Here is a 6,264-nt window from a genome sequence, read left to right as displayed (position 1 = left end):
AGTTACTCAGATATTCACTCAAAGGTTATGCAGGCAATTTCTAGTGAACAAACAGTTGGCATAACTCACCAGTGTGTTCACCTTAAGAAGTTTATTGCCTTTGAGGAGGAATCACAGATATCTCTACGTGTTTAAAGAGGCCAACTGTCCGTACTACATTAAAAATCCAAATTTTTAAGGTAAGTTATAGAAAGAATTGCACTTACTACATGACAATTCTTTTTAAGGCTGTTTTGAGCCAGTCTGCATTTAGGGAGAAGTCAGGTTCTGCACAAGAGCATTTTAAAATAACTTTGTAGCCATTAAATGAAGCTATTATACTACACTATAATAGGCTGAAAAGAGTTAAACAATAAAAACATACACAAAAAATCCTTTGTGATTAAAATTATGATATTTGAGGGTTAAATGCTTACAGATAGTTTGTCTTTCAGGATGCTAGGATTAGTGAAAGCATGCAATTCATGCCTCATTAACTGATTGAGAGAAGAAAATGAGCTTTCCTGCTTTTGAGTTGTGAGTCAGTTAATCAGTTTAGAATAATTAAATCATTGACCTTGATCAAGTGCAAAAGTGTTTTGGCTTTTGCAAAAATGTCAAAATCACAAAAATAAGATTTAAATCTGGTCTCTGGTCCTTACTTTGTCCCAGTTACCAGGCAGTAAAAGCCAACCTTTCATAGCAAAGGTTTTGAGCAAAGCATACACTTGATACAAAAACCTTTGAATGCTAGTTTTATTATAATCAGTCAATTGAGGTGTATGTTACAGCATTTTATTCCACGGCATATATTGATGTATTTCCACGTTTTGGGCATGTTTTAGTTTAAAAGAAATATTTATTCTTTAAAAGAAAAAAAAAATCACCAGTGTCAATACTGAGCTATGTTGAAATCAGTTTAAAACCACCATGTGGGCAGATTCTGTTCCTCCCAGACCTCCTGCAGCAGTGCAATCTCTGCTATTTTACCACCACTTACCCTTTACCTTTCCAGTGTCAGAATGATACAATCATGTTAGAAAGGAGAGGCACAAATCCAAAGACTTTGCGCTGGAGATAACTCCAGGGATCAATGAGCCTCAGCCCCCGATGAGGCCTAGAGACAGTAATCAGCTGAAGCATTTCCAGCACAGTCAGTTTTCTCTGATTTGGAGTAGCTGTAAACTGAAGAGAACTTTACTATAGCTTTTGAATTTGATGCATGGGGAAAGCTGAGTTCCTGGAGACTACAAAGGCTGTTTTCAGTGTTTGAGTATTAGGTACCCAAGGACTAAGCCAGATGAAATTGGCTGGTCTATAGCTTCCCTGGTTCTGGTAAAATCTGGTCTGAAACCAGTGTCCAACTGCAAACATCACACTAAAGCATTGTTTTACTTTCAGACACACAGGAGAAGTCCTGATTTAATGCTGCTCTCTAGTGGTTTGCCATTTGTACAAGTGGGACACATTTCCAGAAAGAGTTAGGAATGCCCCATCACCACTCCCAGCCTGTTTGCTCCTTTGATCCCTGTCTCAGCAAGGATCACTAACTGCTTCCTGCAGAAAATGCTTACAGGCATGAAGTGTCTGTCCTGTGAGCTGTGCTGAGAAGTGATGCATCGGTTTTAGCCTGAACCACCTCAAAAATTTGGTTTTGCTTCTGCAGCTTGTGGCTGCAGTACACACCTCCTCCAGACACACAGATTATACATACAAATGCCACAATGAGTTTCTCAGGTGCTTTGATGGCCCATTAGCAAAATGGGCCATTTAGCTGCACCATTTTCTCTAAGATTCTCAAATCTCAAGATTTGTTTTATTGATGAGTGGAAGCCAAATAATCCTCCTACTCTGTTCTAGCTCCACTTTAACTACACAGCAGAGGTCATTGCCTCTTTCCTGATTTGCCTTGAAAGAGAACCAAGACAAATGGGTCAGAAGGGGACAGCCTGAAAAGGGCAACTCTGTAAGGGGGGCTCCCGAGGGGAGCACAGCCTGTTTGATGTGAATTGCACCCAGAAGCCAAAGGCAGAGACAAGACTAAAGACAAGCACGCAGCATAGATCCAAGGTCCAGGAGAGAGACCAAGACTAGGCCAGAGACACAGTATGGAATGAATGCAATTGCTCATCCTGGATGCTTTTCAAAGTTTGATTGATTGCACTTTCCTGTAGCTCTGGCCCTGTGGTGATTTAAGCAGAGCTTACTGAGCTCACTCAGCAGCTGAGCAGTTTCATATGTAAGTTGGCCCTGAACTCCTGGGTGAGCATCATCTGCTCCTAGTAAGCTGTTACTGTTTACTGCACTGATTTGTGCAAAAACCCTTTTTTGCCAGCAGTGGTATTTTCTCTGAGACATTCTTCTGAAACATGAGATTTCCTCAGATCAACTCCTGTAAGGAATGTTTTACCAGGAACATCTCTGTTCTGTTTTGTAGCATATCAGCCTAAGGGATGCACTGCTTTACTGCAGTAACCTTATCTTCCCCTTTACTACTTGTTTATCTACTGACTCCCTCAAGTTTGATTGTTTTTTGCTGTTTTGGTTTTTTTAAATTCTCATTTAACCCATGTTATAGGATGCCATTTGTCAGAATTTACCCTGCTTTTTTTTTTTTTTTTTTACTATTCAGATCTTCCATTCTTTATTTCTGCTGCTTCCTGTGTCTAAGCATGATTGTTGCATTTTTACAATGCCCGTACACATCTTATTTCCACTTCAGATAATGATTTTTTTTGTCATTTTCAAGTTTTTGTTCCTTTAGTTGCTCCTTTTGTCTAACTTGTTTGCTTTTTGGGAATATTTTTAAAGGTTCATATTACAAGTGCGCATTTTTCAGATCTTTCTCTACAAACAGAATTTGGACCTTATAAAAACATAGAAACATATATACATGTACATCCATTTCCACAGCAGCTTTCAGGGCAAGAAAGAAAAATGGTTTCATACAGAAGAGATTATTTTCAGATGAAATTTCTTACTAGGTAAGCATTGAGCACCTGGAAGAAAGCAAGCATTTCTTTCATAAATCTGTCAGGCTGATACTTCAGAAATCAAATAGGTTCAGTTTCTCTGAATATTTGTAGGGACAGCACATGTTTTGGGACTACACTACTAAGCTAAAAAAGGTTCAAAAGTGGATAATAATGTACAGAACTTTCTTAGCATTTCTCATTCAAATTATTATGAAACGATATTAAAATATTACACTGAAAAGTGGGGTGAATAGCTGCATTTAATCAATAAAGAAATTTAGATGCTGACTTTCTCAGCAGTAGAATGAGAACTGAGTCCCTTGTCCTCACTCTCTATGTGGATTGCTACACATTCCTGACAAGCAATATTTGGTAAAGGAACAGAGCCTCCAGTTTTTAGGCATTCTCTTGTAAGCTCTTACAAATCATCTGGGTACTTTTATCTCATCTCTACACAGAAATTATGGTAAGACCTGAAACAAGGAAATCTGAGAACTTGCTGTAGAATCTTAGTGCTGGTTGATATTTAAGTCAGATATTTTAGATGCCCATGTTCCCATGTAGGAAAAAAAAAAAAAAATTCAGTTGGTCACTGTCTTTCTTCTGGAGATTAAAAGGAGCTAAAACCACTATATAAGGGTACATTTCTCCCTCTGTCAGCTGAAGAACCAGATACCTCATGAACAGTAAAATTAAAGCAAGGAAAGAAGGAAGAGAAAACTATGGTGACAGAATCTGAGTCTGTTGTATCTGAACTTGTGCTTTCTGGCAGCTGTGGCATTGCCACTGCATTTTATGCAGTTCTGCTATGCAAACTTAGCACTTTCCCTACTGCAGTGGAGAACTGACACCTTTAGCATTTTGCTTTTAAAATAGCTCATATATTTTTCAACAGTTACTAGAATCCATAAAACTTGCCTGTGCTTTTATCTCCAGGGCAATGCTGGTATCTTATCTCCATGGTACCTCTATAATAGGCAAACTGAGATCAATTTTTTTCCTTTTAGAGCTATAATTATCAAGGCACAGCCCATTTAGTGGAGAATAGCATGGAGATGAAAGTTCCCTTTCATGGCAGTAAATGGTCCCACCACATTTCAACAGGCTCAGACAAAGGATTAAGTGTATTTGCTAATCCCCATATGCAGGCATAAAAGCATAAATGCAGAAACAGAGTTTTGCATAGGGGCAGCGTCTCTTGCAAGCACCTAAGCAAACAAACACTCACAAATATTTGCTCAGCAAGGGTTTTTTTAAGAGTATCTGAAATCTGTAACAAGCATTTAAACATTCTGTGCAAAATACTTCTTGTGTTGTTTTGTGGTGAAGCCAAGGTATGAATCTCGCTCCCCTACCCCCTCCAAGCCACTGCTGTGAGCTGGGTCTGAGATGGAACTGGATTCCTGTCAAAATGATGGTTATGTATTATGTCATCAGCTGTAAAGCATTCTTGTCACCCACTTTGGTGCAATTCCAATTAAATATTCAGAAATACATGAGAGTGGATCCTTTGACTAATGTACTGCCAGGCAATTTTTTAATGTGTGCCCCCATCATTCCTGTTCATATAGCATCCCCAGTGCAAGGTCTAATTCTCCCTCTTCCATGCAGCTTTTGCTTCAAGTAATTATCTGAGAGTCTCTGTTCTTACTAAAGTGAGACCAGCACCTACAGAATGACAGACAGTCCTCTGGAGTTCGTTTATCATCTGAAGACTGGGACTTGCTCTAACCCTAATCTATAAAGAGAGTCAGTCACCTGTGGCAGCTTGCAATATCTGTGTTGGCTGTAAACTGCAAAACCTACACATGGATTGCATATTACACCAAATAAAGGAACACCATTCTTTGCTTAATACTAGTCATTCTGGGATTGCATATAGCTGCTTTGAAGTGTCCAACACTCTAGACACCATTCCAGGTGCTGACATCTGCCCCAGCTTGACATGATAGGCAGCTTGAACACAGACTTACCTCTGTGATGCTGTCTGGGGGATTTTCAGAATATTTTACTTGATGATTGGACTTTGCCATCAATATTAAAGTGTATTGTCAGCTGCTCTTGCTGGAAACTTGTTTTGAGCAGAAGCTGTTGACCGTGGGTAGTTTTAAAAGCTACACAAAGCATTCCTGTGTGAGAAGTGAAGCATCTCTGGCAGTTACTGTGTCAATGTGGTGACACTGACTGTCATTTTTCTTTTTGCTATTTATTCCCAGGTAGATGGTCTCTGCCTGTTTCCAGTGTTGCAGTTCAACAACACTGTCACTATCCCAGAGGGTGTCTTGGAACATTAATATGGATCTAATGCAAGGCAGTGGGTCAGTGGTCAGAGTGGAGAGATGACCTGGGAGAGGGAGTAAGAGGGTAGGACAGAGAGAGTTGGGTAAAGGTGCAGTGGACAAGCAGACCTGGACTTAGCTACAGCCCAAAATACACCTGTAGCTCTTAGGAAAGTTCACACAGTGTCCAGCAGAGAAACAAGACACTGATGTTAATCTTTCATCTCTAAAAGAACAAGGGAAAGGAAAACTCCACCTACTCAAAAGGAGCACAGAAACTCAGCAGAAGGCTAACCAACTCAATGTCTCTTTACATCTTAACACTGAGAGGTACAATTTATCTTGGAATAAAAGTGTATCTCAGTTCAGAGCCACTAGTATTCTTTCTGGACCACAGATTCTAGGCTTGAAGGCAGCTAGTTGATTTTTCAACCCTATTGTCAACATTGAGAAGAAACTTTACCCTGGAGAGGGGAGATCACACAATGGACAATAAATTCATTAGAGGATATTGGCCAGAAGCACAGATTATAGGAAATACCATAACTCTGCAAGCATTATCATGTCAGTGTCTCCTTTCTGTAAAAGAATTTACTGTCTGCGTAGGTGGAAAAAAAGTACTTAAACAGGTCAAAAATACCCTGTAAATAGAGGAACCATCATATGAATTTTATTGTTCATGATAGGGGTGAATTATTATCAAGAGCCTTGTTCTGACATCCTGAGAAAAAAATCACTGGTCATTCCAAATGTCAGCAGAATCTACTAGCAAAGCTTTGCTGCCTGTACAGTTCCAAGTCTTTGGCATGAGTTCAAAGTAAAAATGAATCTGAAAATTCCTGAAATCTGGGAAGCCCATATGTGAATCCAGTTATGTATCCTGGCATTTTGGCAGAAACAGTTTTCTATTGCAAGACTTTGAAGCCTACATAAAAATTATATTGCCTTTGTGCTCTGTAACTAAAGGCATATTAAATATAGCAGCTTTGTTTAAGTGAAGCCAAAAGTTCAAGCTTGCTTATTTCAAGTTT

This window comes from Ammospiza nelsoni, chromosome 6, assembly GCF_027579445.1.
Source record: "Ammospiza nelsoni isolate bAmmNel1 chromosome 6, bAmmNel1.pri, whole genome shotgun sequence".
NCBI lineage: Eukaryota > Metazoa > Chordata > Aves > Passeriformes > Passerellidae > Ammospiza > Ammospiza nelsoni.
The sequence above is the reverse complement of the archived record's forward strand: the minus strand, read 5'-3'. Positions refer to the sequence as shown.